This window comes from Lygodium microphyllum, chromosome 3 (assembly GCF_053477565.2).
Source record: "Lygodium microphyllum isolate KBCC chromosome 3, Lygodium_microphyllum_v1.1.10, whole genome shotgun sequence".
NCBI lineage: Eukaryota > Viridiplantae > Streptophyta > Polypodiopsida > Schizaeales > Lygodiaceae > Lygodium > Lygodium microphyllum.
Genome location: NC_141137.1, coordinates 49547012 through 49562839, shown reverse-complemented (window position 1 = coordinate 49562839; position 15828 = coordinate 49547012).

The following is a 15828-nucleotide window of genomic DNA, read 5'->3' as shown; positions in this document are numbered from 1 at the left end:
GGGCATGATTCCTAAGGACAGATCCACTCTTCATAGGGTGGTCTTGATAAACCAAGAGCTTCTTTACAAATTTGATGCATTATAGTGTAATGACTCAAAGAATCAATTAGAACCTTGACTCTATACCATTTTGGGGGGACGAAGTGAGACTTTGCCTTATGGATAGAGGGGTCGACATACTCATACTCCCTCTCGTTTCTCACTCTTCGTGAATCAAGTGCAATACCAGTCAGCTTGGCAATTTAGCACAATCAATTGCTCAAAGATCGATGCTAGTGAACCTAGATAGGCGATCTTAGTTTACTTAGAACCCAAAATTTAGGTTGATTCTCGTGGGGATGGCCAAGACCTTCCGTTCCAAAGTGGACTTGAGAGAGTCTAGGCAAAAAACCTCGTGTTATTCGAAAGAGTACCGAGCTATGTCATTTAGAAAATCATCTCAATGGATCATTGAATGGTTCCCTTGAGGATATCTCAAGTGGGTATGTCATACGTAGTATTAGAGAAAAATGGAATTAATGTATAAGAAGATTTGTTTGTAACTTTGATTAAGGAAACATTCAATGCAAAAATGGTTCACCCCTAGTTATCGGCCTAGGGAGTCCATCTCATAGAACATGTAAGATACCACATGAGTTCAAAAGAAAGGGTATATTTATTATGTTGACTTACAATTTTCTAAAAAAAAAAGGGGATTATAAATGTGCTTAATGTAAATTCACATTATGGGTGTTTTTGTTTGAAAATTCTCAAAGGCACAGTGGAGGGGAAATTGGAGGGGGGGAAGGGGGGGGAATGTGCCTAAGATGTGTCTATTTGAGAGCCCCAAATAAAAGTCATGTCTCCTTTACCACCACTTTCTCTCTTGGTATACAAAGTGTTGATTTATTTTCAAATCACTAGTCTATTTTCTTGGGATCTCCCTACTTCATAAGGAGCCTATGCATCTTTCAACATCCACTGTTAGCTATTAGTTTGTACCTTTCTCATTCAAACAAAAAGCATATGGTCTATAAGAAAAAAAATCATGCTTTCTCTTTGTAAACTCCTCAATGGCAACCCTCAAATAGCATTGTACCTTCCCTCCACAAAAAGACAAAATAAAAAGCTATGCCTACAAAATCCTACCATACAATTTTGTTGATATAGACCTCACTTTTACCAATGGGTGGGTGCGTTCTCTTCTAATTACCTTATCATCCTCTACATGCTAAGACCACTTGCTTCAACCTATGAGGATATACCTTCCTCTATGTTCTCTCTACAAGGATCAAATTGAAGATTGAGACCCAATATCCTCCTCATAGCTAGACTTTGGAGCAATACAATTGCATCTCAAGTCTCCCCTCAAGTCTTTGGGTGGTGGACCCAACTCTCTCTCTCCACAATAACTCACCCACTCTTCCTCTCTCTCTCTCTCTCTCTCTCTCTCTCTAAAGTTATTGAATTTAGAAATAATAATTTACTCTCCCTCTTTACCCCCCACTTTCTCTCTCTCTCTCTCTCTCTCTCTCTCTCTCTCTCTCTCTCTCTCTCTCTCTCTCTCTCTCTCATCTTGTGCTTTAGGTTTCATGATGGTGTCATGGTAGCAGTTTTCTCTGATGTAGCTGTAATCAAGGCTCTTGGTCTCTCTAGCATCGTGTTTCTTGTAACATGCTTGCCTATCGGTTGTCCATGCGCGTTTTAGTAGTCCATCGAGAGACAAATATAAGTGATGCTGCCCGGCACTCCCATGGAATGGTATAGGGTTTGCTACCTAGGATTTCTCAAGTCCACCTCACAACGAAATGTTCATGATCAAACCCACAAGGATTGACATGAAACTTGGGTCCCTAGTGGCCAAGGTCTCCTAACAGAATTCTAGCATCGTGTCCTAGATATCCTACTTTATGCAGAGATACCGAAGCCGAAGCATGCCCATACCGCTCTTGGTTCAAAGAGAATGGGAAATGAGAGGGATGCGCCGCTCAACCTCTCTACCAATAGGGCATAGTCCCATTTCGGTCCCCTAAAATGGCATGAATTAAGTTTCTAACTTAACAATTTCTAAGGGTCGGTAAACCTTGTGAGAAGCCTCCCAGTTTTTAGGGACCACCGTGCCATAGGAGGGAACCGTCAGGGGTTCCACCCACCCACTTTTCTCAATAGGCATTCTTTAGTTATTTAATTAGGTCATATCACATTTATGTGTGACACTTAAATTGGCTTTCTTAATTAAGCCTTCTAGGGAACATGGTTCATTCAGGTAACTTATAGCACTGACACAAATACAGAGCAAGCAATCCTTTGACAAAAAAGTTCAAAAATTTTCCTTAACTTATCTTCACGTTAATCTTTGTCTCCTACCCATACATGATAATTGTATATCCTTGAAGAATTAATTGGTCCAAATCACATTGCATTGCGATTTCCATCATTTATCTAGAATAGGATCTTTCAACGCCAAAAATGTTGGGCCCATGACAGTCTCCAACTCCGTTCTCTTGACTGGCAAGGGGTGTCCAAAGCTCCACCTGACCCACAAGTGGCCTAGGAGTGAAACACAATTTCCGTGGTTGGCCTTTTCACCACTCGACCTTCAGCCCATGAATCGAGCAGTGCCCTTCTCGGGTTGAAGTGTGGTGTGACCTTGGAGATGATCCATCCACGCAAAATATCATTTCCTTAATTAATCCAGTTAAGAATCAAGCACAATCAAGGAAATCAGCCTAATATCATCTTCCAAGGAAACATTCATTTATCCCCATGGCAACTTGTCATCACAGACCCCTGTCTTGAATTTACGATCAATCACAAGCACTTGGAATAATCACCCAAACCACAATCCAACAATCAATTGAATGTAAAAGCATTTAGGGTGTTGTTCAATCAACCAATGAAAGCAATGGTATTCTTTCCCAAACATTGCAAGAATAGTCGCGATAGCCTTTCCAACACATATTTGCTCTCCCCCTTTGGGATCAAAGAGCAATACTAGGCAAAATTTTAACTTGACTTTGACTTCATTTTCCTTAAGGCAAAGAATGTGAGACAAATTTGTAACGATGCAAGAATATCTTCCACTGTAAAATAATCCTTGAAAGAATTATTGTGCGAGTTGTAATCAACTCATGATTTGGTAGCACAAGGTAAACTCATTGACCATTATTTTATGCAAAATCTTCATAGGATAGATGTAAGACTTCAATCCAAGATCAATTCGTGTACCATCAGTGTATATTTTGTATAATCTTTTCCATGCATGTACCATTGATGTGCATAACCCTCAAGGCAACCTTATATGCTCTTCATGCTACGTATATTTGTCGCATAGCACTGGGATGCAATGATTGTATTTGGGTACAAGGATTTGTGAGAACCTCAATGTGCCATATGCATAAATCTATGCAAGGTCATCTATGGTTGTGGAAAGAATTATCCTATAATCCCCTATGAGTTCATTAACTATTGAAAAATAAATTCAAGTTACTTGTTAAAATGAACTCATGCGCATGCCAAAACGATATAAACTATGTCTCAATGAATAGTGGGGATAGCAAATTAGTACATGGATATTCAAATATGAATTATCTATACCTGATGTTGTATTCGTATTAGCAGTAAGGCCTTGGCCAGTGGCTCCATTGTTGGGTGTGGGATTACCGTTGGTGCATGTCTCCCTCCATTTAGAGGCCATACTTTTGGCTTATAACTCTCTCTCTCTCTCTCTCTCTCTCTCTCTCTCTCTCTCTCTCTCTCTCTCTCTCTCTCTCTCTCTCTCTCTCTCTCTCTCTCTCTCTCTCTCTCTCGTCAAAGAGATAGTGTGCCGGGGTGACTCTCCTCTATTGTGAAGGGGGGTTAAACTTGCGGGAAAAGGGGAGAAGAATAAGTGTGTGTGGTCACCCTCTAAGGAGGGGAAGAGAAGAAGGACCTTCTTGGAATTTCTTTCCCTCTCTCTCTATCATACAAACACACACACGCACACACACACACACACACACACACACACACACACACACACTCTCTCTCTCTCTCTCTCTCTCTCTCTCTCTCTCTCTCTCTCTCAGCATGTGACTCAACATCCAGGCCTCCTTTGATTCCAAAGGGGGGGGAAGTGGAGTGGTGGTGGCATTTCCACCACCTATTTGTTCTGCATGGCGGCTGGGAAGTTTGTAGGCCCGTAGCCTCCTTCCTTGACTACACATTCATCATCAACCTCTCCTTCATCATCATCGCGATCTTCATCATCGACCACTTCTTCTTCTTCCTCGTCAACATCGTCATCTTCCTCCCCCCTGCCACCAGTTCGATAATGATAGGGGGGAAGGGTAATAATTTTTTTTCTATTAAATCTATTAAAAGGGGGGTGGTTCCTGTGCAGGAATGGGGTGAAATATTACATCCTCTCCCTGTTAGAGAACTCAAGATGTCATCATCTCGAAAGTACTAGGGATTTCATTCTAGAACCTGTGTGATAGGACCCATAGCACATCAATGGGACACTCTGATCACTCATAAGTATACAGTCTTTTAGAATAACAAATTAAGACAATTTCATTATAGGTTATAAATGTCATTTCTTGCTAAAGTATCTCTGATCAAGTAAGTAAGTTCTAAACTTGGAATTGATGCAACTCATATTACTCATGTTAATTGTAGTTACAAGAGTAAGGCTTATTCCAATACAGGTTGTATTACATATCGATAAAATTTCTAGGATTTCTAGTCATCTTGGAGATGTGTAGTAGGTTCTAGTTCTTCGTCTTCATCTAATTCCTCTATATATCCATAGACTACACCTATGAAGCTTCGTTTCCTTGGAGGCTCAATGTCCTCCAAACTTAAGTTAGGGCAGTCTCCTTGAATGTGTCCTAGCTCATTGCAGTGGAAGCATTGATGGTAGGGACATCTCCTACGAATGCGGCCTATCTCTTTGCATGTGTGGCATCTCTTGTCCTGATCTTGGGAATCATCCTTTTCACAATTGTCAGATCCAAGTTCTTGAAAAATTGGCTTTGCTCGAAGTAATGCATTTTGCAAGTCTATTGGGCGCATTGCTTCAAGATGGTGGTTCAAAGGAGGCCATGTCAAAACTTGGATACTTGCTGTGCAATATCCATAGGTGGTGTGTATTTTAGTAGGGTTCCAAACTTTGAGTAGTAAGCTTTCAAGGTTAATTCTAGCTGCTTAAGCCTGAAGAATTCATTCATCCTCAAAGTCTGGTAGGTTGGTAGAAGGTATCGTCCACGTACAACATCTTTCAATTGAGCCCAAGTGACAACGGCTTCAGAAACACCTCGGTCTTTGCACCATTCCTTCCACCATATCCGAGTCTAGCCAACTAACTTGAGTTTGGCTATCATTGCATGATTGGTAGAAGCAGTTCTTGAAGCATAAAAATAATCATTCATCGACTCAGTCCATGTTTTCACCTCCGTTGTGACGTCTATCGCTTCTCCACCAAACTCAAGTGCCTTAATTTTCTTGAGAAGGAATTTCTTCTCTTGCATATTAGTTTTCGTGGGGTGCAAAAGGTGCCTGACAATCAAGCCATACCACTTAGGTTATTCTGTTTAGGATATATCTACAAACCAATTAATCAATCACATCTCATTACAAAGTTTGGCTCTTATACTAACTGTAACGTTCCTGCCTATTGGTTTTCCAAGCACGTTTTTAGTGGTCCATTGAGAGATGGATCTAAGAGACGTTGCCCAAAACTCCCATGAAATGTTATGGGGTTTGTTGCTTAGGGTTTCTTGAGTCTGCCTTGCAACAGAACATCCGTAGCCAAACCCACTAGGACTTGAAACTTGGGTCCCTAGTGGCCAAGGTCTCCTGACAACATTCTAGCGTCAGGTCATGGATATCCTACTTTATGTCGAGATACCCAAGCTAAAGCATACCCATACCGCACTTGGTTCAAAGAGAATGGAAAACAAGAGGGATGTGCTACTCAACCTCTCTACCTGTAGGGCATAGTCCCATTTCGGTCCCCTAAAATATAATGAATCAAGTTTCTAACTTAACAATTTCTAAGGGTTGGATGTTGATAAACCTTGTGAGAAGCCTCCTAGTTTTCAGGGACCACCTTACTATAGGATGGACCTATCGGGGGATCCGTCTACCCGCTTCCCTCAATAGGCATTCTCTAGTTATTTAATTAGGTCCTATCACATTTATGTGTAACATTTAAAATCAGCTTCCTTAATTAAGCCTTTTAGGGAACAAGGTTTGTTCGCGTAACTTATAGCACTGACACGAATACAGAGCAAGCAATCCTTTGACAAATAAGTTCAAACAAATTCCTTAACTTTTCTTCAAGTTAATCTTTGTCTCCTTGCCCATATAGGAGAATTATATATCCCTTCTTCCCTGCAAAAGTAACTGGTCCAAATCACATGGCACCATAATTTCCATCCTTTATCTAGAATAGGATCTTCCAACACCATAGATGTTGGACCCCCATGATAATCTCCAAATCCGCTCTGGACTGGCAAGAGGTGTCTAGACCCTCCACCTGACCCATAAGTGGCGTAGGAGTGAAACACAATTTTCGTGGTTGGTCTTTTCACCATTCGACCTTTGGCCTATGAATCGAGCAATGCTCTTCTCGAGTTGAAGTGCGGTGCGACCTTGGAGATGATCCACCCACACAAAATATCCTTTCCTTAATTAATCCAGTTAAGAATCAAGCACAATCAAGGAAATGAACCTAATATCATCTTCCAAGAAAACATTCCTTTATCCCCATGGCAACTTGTCATCATAAACCCCTGCCATGGATTTACCATCAATCACAAGCACTTGGAAAAATCATGCAAACCATAATCCAAAAATCAGTTGAATGTAAAAGCATTTAGGGTGTTTTTCGATCAACCAACGAAAACAATGGTATTCTTTCCGAAACATTGCAAGAATAGTTACAATAACCTTTCCAATGCATATTTTCTCTCCCCCTTTGCGATCAAAGAGCAATAGTAGGCAGAATTTTAACTTGACTTTATCTTCCTTTTCCCTAAGGCAAAGAATGCGAGACAAATTTGTAACAATGCAAGACTATCTTCCAATGTAAAATAATCCCTAAATTATTGTGTGAGTTGTAATCAACTCATGGTTTGGAAGCACAATGTAAAATCCTTAACCATAATTTAATGTGAAACCTTCATAGGATGGATGCAAGACTTTAATGCAAGATCAACTCGTGTACTATCGATGTATATTTCATATAATCTTTTCCATGCATGTACCATCTATGTCTTTAACCCTCAAGGTAACCTTATATGATCTCCATGCTATGTATGACTTTGTCGCGTAGTACTGGGATGCAATGATTGTATTTGGGTACAAGTGTTTGTGCAAAACTCAATGCACCATATGCATAAATCTATGCAAGGTCATCTATGGTTGTTGCAAAAAGAATTATCCTATAATCCCTTATGAGTTTATTAACTATTTAAAAATAAATTCAGGTTATTTGTTAAAATAAACTCATGCACATGCCAAAATGATATAGCCTATGTTTCAATGAATAGTGGGGATGGAAATTAGTGCCTGGATATGAATTATCCATACCTGACATTGTATTCGTATCAGTAGTAAGGTCCTGACCATTAACTCCATTGTTGGGTGCGAGATTACCATTGGTGCATGTCTCCCTCCGTTTGGGGGCCATACTTTCGACTTATAAATCTCTCTCTCTCTCTCTCTCTCTCTCTCTCTCTCTCTCTCTCTCTCTCTCTCTCTCTCTCTCTCTCTCTCTCTCTCTCTCTCTCTCTCTCATCGAAGAGATAGCATGCTGGGGTGACTCTCCTCTATTGTGAAGGGGGGTTAAACTCGCACGAAAAGGAGAGAAGAACAAGCGTCTATGGTCACCCTCTAAGGAGGGGAAGAGAAGAAAAACCTTCTTGGAAGGTTCTCTCCTTCTCACTTCCTTTTTCTCTTTGTCACACACACACACACACACACACACACACACACACACACACACACACACACACACACACACACACACACACACACACACACACACACACTCTCTCTCTCTCTCTCTCTCTCTCTCTCTCTCTCTCTCTCTCTCTCTCTCTCTCTCTCTCTCTCTCTCTCTCTCTCTCTCTCTCTCTCTCTCTCTCTCTCTCTCTCTCTCTCTCTCTCTCTCTTTGTGCGTGTCGCTCAACGTCCAGGCCTCCTTTGGTTATAAGGGGGGGTTTTACAGCGGGAGAGGTGGTTATTATTTGGGGGGGGGGGGGGGGGAGTGGAGTGGTGGTGGCGTTTCCACCACCTATCTATTTTGCATGGCAACGGGGAAGTTTGTAGGCCTGTGGCCTCCCTCCTTGACTACACATTCATCATCAACCTCTCGTTCATCATCATCACGATCTTTGTCATCGGCCACTTCTTCTTCTTTGTCGTCAACGTTGTCATCTTCCTCCCCCCCTTGCCACGTGTTCAACGATGACAGAGGGGGAGGGTAATAAAAAAATTTCAATTGAATCTATTGAAAGGGGGGTTGGTTCCCATGCAGGAGCGGGGTGAAATATTACATTGTTGCATTCGTCACAAACTATTATTGCTTTCCCGTCTTTTTGGAGCACTTTCTCAAGTCGTGCCCTCCTATTATGCCTGCCTCAAAAATCACTGGTGCATATGTGAGCAATTCATTTCTCACATGAAACAAGAGCTATCCCATGTGAACAAGAGCTATGATCTATACATTGTGTTTCTATGTTTCTTGCTAGTGTGAGTGTGATTCCAAATGACATCAGACTCCCTTGTCCGAACCTCCTCCATCACATTGCTAAAAAAACAACGCATCTGTTGATGCTATGTGGCTTTGTAACACACTCTAGGGACTCAAATCAACTTTTTCATGGCTCTTATCGATGCCTTCCATTCATGGATGATGGCTCCCTGCTCACCAAGTTGCTCATGGACCTGCTGACGACCTCCTATGAACATTTGTGTGGACTAAGGTTTGTCTCACTCACTCTCTCTCAGAGATGAATATCTGAAGGAAAAGAACTTGGAGCTCTCTCTCTCTCTCTCTCTCTCTCTCTCTCTCTCTCAGCACACATGCACACACACACACACTCTCTCTCTCTCTTAGCATGAACACACACACACACACACACACTCTCTCTCTCTCTCTCTTTATCTATCTCTTAGAACATCTATAGATGATTAGAAGGGTGGTTGCAACCACAGTTAGCAATGTCTACACATGTGAATAGAGCTTGTTGGGGCTGGCAGCACTGAACAAGATCCTAGAGACCTCATCCATGATCATCATCCCTGATCTTGAGAGCCATAGAGAAGAAGCATAGAGTAGCTACATTTCTATCAAGTCCAAATGGTGAGAGTGCTTTGCCCCAATCGTGCCCATACCTAAGTCTCTCTACTTATAGAGATTAGCCCTAAACCACTCACATGGAAATATTAACTTGGTCATGATATCATTACAAACATTTTTAAGACTAGTTGCATCACATTAACCCTCTTGTTGGTTTTGTATAGGTAGGTGTATGTGGGTGCATATGTATGTGCATATGTGTCTGTGACTCTATGTATAATACCTATATAGACCTCAAATGGATGTTGAATCCATGTTAGTATTACATGTAAAGGTCTAAACCATTTCATACTTTTACTATAGAGACCTTATTTCACTGGCCAAGATGACTGCAATCAATACTCTTACATGCAAAAGCCTATTCTTTTAAGACATGCTTTGAAATCAAAGCACAACTTGTAACTGAGAATAAGAGAAAAAGACATAGAGGTAGATAAATTTAAATATAAATGTACTATTTTGTCTTCTTATTCACCTCATTTTCCATTCAATGTTCATGGCTAGTTCTCCCTTTTTCACTTATGTAGTACTTCTACTTCCACACAATGTATAGATCATAGCTCTTGCTCACATGGGATTCTTTCTAATAGGTGGTCAATTTTTGGAAAGTTATCCTATCATATATGGCAATTTGTGAGACAATTGCAATCTATGTGTCCTCTATATGCTAAGAAGTGTATTTACATCATAGGGAGTACTGAAATTGAAGGAGGATTAAAAAATGTACATAGGGAGACCCTTCTACATTAATGCTTATTGAAATTACTTCAAGTATGCATCTATTTTCTTTACGAGAGCTTGAATATGCATGATGAGGCTAGTTTCTTAGTAATGATGATTGGTCCAAAACATTGTTGGACTACTTGTTTACACTCTCTATGTATGCAAGTAGGACAATAAATAATTTTTCATTCTTGCACTAAATGTTTGCTATTTTGGGGGGGTTGTAGGATAGGTGTCATGAGGGTGGGCTTGTTGCAATTGAACTTGAGGTGAGAATGTAGGTAATCGAAGTCACTTGCACTATTCAACTATACTTTAGACTTCATGTGATCACACCACACACTCCCTTTTATGAGCTAGCTACAATTCTTTTGACCATGCCATGCCATGCAATGGTGGGTTAGTGCCTTGAAGGGTTGGTTAGCGCCTTGTGAGTTGGCAACAAGAAAATGTGACCGCTATGTATTTTGAGTTGGCAATGTAAGTGGGTAACAAACAAGATAAATGCTTATGTGCTTGTAGTATCAGGTGATGTGTTTGTAGTAGCACTAAGTGGGCCATGTGTTCATTCCAAAGCAATGTATAATGGACCTCTTTTTACCTTGTAGGATTGGTGGCTTGATAGAGAATGATTCTCATTAGTAGTGCAAAGTGAGTGGCAAGGTTATGTGCAATTGTGGGTTATTGCCTTGTAGGGTTGGCAAGCACCTTTTGAGTTAATAATAACAAGAAATGTGGTGGCTATGTGTTTAGGATTGGCAATGTAAGTGGATAATAAACAATGTAAATGTTCGTGTGTTTGTAGTGGGCTGAAAGACCTCTAATAAACTAGTTGCTTTGTATCTTCCACCTCCATGTCTTGTGTGTCTAAAGTATTTTGTTATTGCTTGATAATGTGATTTTTTCATACCTTGGTTTTACCAAATAGATAGAGATCCATATTTCTTGACAAAATATGCAGCATGGTTGCATAAAATATGTTGCATAGTTAATAAATAAATAAATTCAATAGAAAACCTTATATGAGTGAGATAGTAAAGAGACATACATATGCAAACTTCTTACCATATAGTGAGTGAAGTGTTGATTACCCCAAGCTTCTGTCATTTCCTTTTTAAAAAGGTTAAATTGGTTTTGAAGTCTTTGAGATCATCATCATTCCACTCTGTTTTATCACAATAAAAGAATACTTTGTCTAGTGTTTCCCAAAAATTGGAATTTCTATTCCAAGCTTGTCCATTATCAGCATGATCCTTAACTGTATTACGTAGGCACTTCCATTGATTGTATCTAATAGTTGAGCCACCATTTCTAGAGTTCATCTTACCAAGTCTCCCATGAAAGTCTAGGAACCTTCTAGACTTCACTCCACCAATAGATGGCTTTTTGGGGACAGAATTTCCATCCTTAGACTTTCGAAGATCTGGTTCAATAACAACATTACCACCATGCAAACCAATTGCAGATAAGACTTTTTCAATCTTTGTTATAGCATCTGTTCTAGCTGATAATGGCTTTAGCTTCCATGCAAATCTTGTATAAAGATGGCTTTAGCCCTTAGAGGAGAGAGAGGGAGGAGAGAGAAAGACTGAAAGCAGAGTTCTTCATAGAGACCGCCATTGCTTGGGCGAGAGATGGCGAAACGAACAGCATCCGGAGGGGAAGCAAGGCCCAATGTCTGATCTAGTGGTTGTTCACAGCCAGGAGATGGCATCTCCATGAAGAGGAGCGCAATTTTCAGCCATTCCTGATGGTGCCATCCCCACGTTTTTTTTCCTCCCAAGAGATGCCACGCTTTTGTGTGGCATAAAATGCCCCAAGGCCCCCAAGGGTCACTTACCATTTGGCCCAAAGTTTGGCCACCTCTTCGTATCTTGCTCGGTTTCTTGGCTCCTTCCCCGTCCGGACTCTGAATTGAGCTCTGAAAAATCTTGGGCGTCTGGCTCAACATCCCGCATTGGCCGATAACTCTTGACAACCCGCATGGCAGTCTGAAAATTTATCAAAACTCAACAAGTGTCGCTCGGGCGCCTTAAAAGCACTTTGACGCTTAAAATCGTCCTAGGTCGAGCCGCTGCCTCTGATGTTGAATATTTTTCCCTTGATATTCGTAATTTTTAGCTATTTTTAAGCATTTCTTGGCATCAAAATTCCGCTCTCATTGGCGACCACGAGATAGGGCGACTCAGCCCGCCGTTGAATCCCACAGTAGATCTACACAAAACAACCAAAGGAATCATCAAGCTGATACAAAATAAATACATACTAAACACAGCACAGTGCTCACCCTACCCCCTGACAGAACCAAGGCATGACATCCACAAGGAGTAGGCCTAGCATAATCTGATAGAAGGTCCGAAGCTAGTCACTAACCAATTGCTCCAACACGGGCAAACTAAAAAGAACTATCAAAGAGGTTGCTCTAAGTGGTGGTCTAAACTACCTACCTAACTAAAGACAACACAACTAGGAGCTCCTACTAAGCGAGGACTCCTATAGCCTAATCAAGAAGTATTTTCTTATAGCACATTTCTTCTTTTAGGTTTTTATTTTCTATACTTGGGCATGTAAAAAGGAGGGAGCTGAGCACAGTGACCTAAGGAGAATAGGGCATTGGCCTCAGGTCCTGTCTCGGTATCCAAGAACCTACCAAGCCCTCACAAGGCGACACTTAATCCTTTTCTAACGCTCACTTTTATTTTCACTCCAAGCTTCCTTAATTTCTTATTTTCTAGCAAGATGCCACGCCTAGGAAGACAAGGCATAGGCCCCGGGTCTGACTTGTCCCCAGGAACCTACCAGGCCTTCACAAGGTGATGATCAACTACTCATAAATTTTCTTTCTTTTCTTTTCTTTAATAGGGGTTAGAACCCCTTTTTACACACCTTCATATATATTTATTGTCTTTAAGATATTCAGGGTTTCTTTTTTATGCATCAGCTTTATTTTCTTCTTCTGAAGGCTTCTCTAACTGCCTCACAACTAACAAGAACTCCTAGAACGGTTGCCTAGCAGGCTAGCAGAACAGGGTCACTAGGACTCCCGTCTATAACAGGTCTTTTGATGCTCGACAATATCTTTACAGGAGGCAATGACTACTCAGACCTCCCTCAAACATACTAAACCTAAACCTGGGACTTCATGCCTTGGACGCCGGTCCCCCAATAAGAAACAAAAAACCCCCTTAACAAGTACACAAGCACATATATCATGAAAACCACAGTACTCATAAAGGATAGATATCACCTGGATAGGGCCATGAGAAGCTTCCACGCAACAAAAGGCTCCTTCCAAGCTCTTCTTTGAACCTGTCTAGCACAAAAATAAAACAAGAAACCATTAACCATACCTGCACTAAACAGGCAACTGGCCCTCTTGGCCTAATGAAATAAAACATTCCACCACAAAACTTAATCGGCCCTCTTGGCCTAATGAAATAAAGTAATAACACCTACACATCCTTCCCTGGAATAGCACAGATATACAATAATAGATTCCTTCCCAAGGAGGAAAAACAGGCTCATAGCCCTAAACTAAATGCATAAGGTTATGACCCATCCCTCCTGCATATATAGCAAGGGGCGTATGCATAACATGTTGTCTAGTTAACCTATGGGTCCAAGATAATAACGGTACATTGGTCTCGGCTACTCTTTGCATCACCCATATCAACCATCGTCTGCCATATATTGCATGTTCTGATAACATTCCCCACAAGCGACCGGGTCTTGTTTCATCATTGATAACAATATCCAGACTAGGACCACAGTTAAAGAAGAGGTCTTCCTCATAAGCAAGATTTGCCAATGAATCCGCAAACTGATTCCAATAACGTGGAATTAGCTGAAAAGACACTCTCTCAAACTTCTCAAGTAGGATCATAGCAGTTCGATGATACATACAAAGAATGGGATTCTGCACTGTGTATGTCCCATCTAGCTGATTCAGGATCAATTGGGAATCCCCTTTTACCAACAACCGACGAATACCACCTTGTTTGGCAATATGCAGTCCCATAATCAAGGCTTTATACTCGGCCATATTGTTAGTGAATCCTACCCCGAGATAAGCAGCTAACTTCATCGTAACTCTTCGTCGGGGATCTCAGATTACTACTCCAGTGCTTCCTTTTTTATTAGGGCCCCTGGACGCTCCGTCAAAATATAATGTATACGTCCACAATGGGTTTACACAGCCTGCCATCACAAACTCCTCTATTCGTAATTATGGTAATTGAACTTTAGCATATTGAGAGGATGAATTGACGGCTCCATCCCACCTTCTTCATTGAACTCAATAGGGATACTCGTCAATAGTCATAAGCAGTGATGGCAGAAGACTTTAATCTCCCACACAAAGGTTCCATCTTCTTGCTCAATCACTTTATACCCTTTGCTCCATCAGATGAGTTTCCCCTGATGGTATCTTTGCTCCAGATATGGATGCTCCAAATAAGGGATTAACCGACCCATCAACCGGCTTTTAAGCTCTTTTCCGCAGGTCTCAAATAATTCCTAACATGGACCTACAATGCATTTCTCTATATTAGCATACTTAGAAGTAATAAGGTTTAATCTTATTAAGATTAACCTTAATTTTAAACTCTACTCCCTGTAGATCAGCTAATAGGGCCGTAGACATATTTTTCCCTAACCTCACAATCTTGTAGGGACCATCCCATTTAGGTTCCAGCTTCCCTAGAAACAACTCCCTACACGCATCGTAATAGAGGACTAATTGCCCTTTTGAAAATGTATATTTCTTCGCTCTAAGGTCATGCAACTGCTTCATCCGACGCTTAGCTACCTCCTGGTGTAATAAGCTCTGCAACTTCAACTCATCCAGGTGGGCTATAGTCGTGAAACGTTCAAAAAGGGAATCCTTATCTCCCAACGAATGGTTAATTGCAAACCGTATGGTTGGCAACTCAATCTCAAGGGGTAACACACACTCTTCCCCATAAACCAATTTGAATGGAGTATGGCCAGTAGCTCGCTTGAACGTGGTATTATACGCCCATACTGCCACATATAACTTCCTGTCCCAGTCTCGTTTCCTCTCAGAGACTATTTTAGACAAGATTCCCACAAGCTGCTTATTAGTACTTTCAACTTGCCCATTCGCTTGTGGATTGTAAGGAGTCGTTTTATTATGCTTGATTTGCCAAGCTTCTGTCAGGCTTTTGATCACTTTGTTCAAAAAATGGGTTCCACAGTCCGACACTAGTTCTTTCGGTGGACCAAAACAGTAGATAATCTGCTCTAACAGGAAACTTGCAGTCTCTTTTGCATTGTCCTGCCTCGTCATCCGCGCTTCTGACCATTTTGTGAAATAGTCAATGGCTACTATAATATACCTCTTTTGAGTGGTAGACGACGGGGTGATGGGACCCACAAAATCAATGCCCCACTTCTCGAATGGAAGGATAGCCATGATAGGCATAAGTGGGCGTTTCCTATTTTCTCTACTATCATGCCTCTGACAGGTATCACATTTCTTTACATACTCAAAAGAATCTTGGAAGATGGACGGCCACCAATATCCAGCTCGTAAAGCTTTCTGCGCCATTGACCGTCCCGCGAAGTGCCCTCCGCATGCAGAGTCATGGCACTCTTCTAAGATAAAAGGGACCTTATCAGGCATCACACATCGGCGGTAGATATCATCAACACATTGCTGATAGAGTGTCCCCGCGATCAAGGAAAACTTCAATGCATGTTGTTTGATTTTCCTCTTTTCAGACTTTGATAAACCAGCTCCCGTCTCTCCTGTTGAT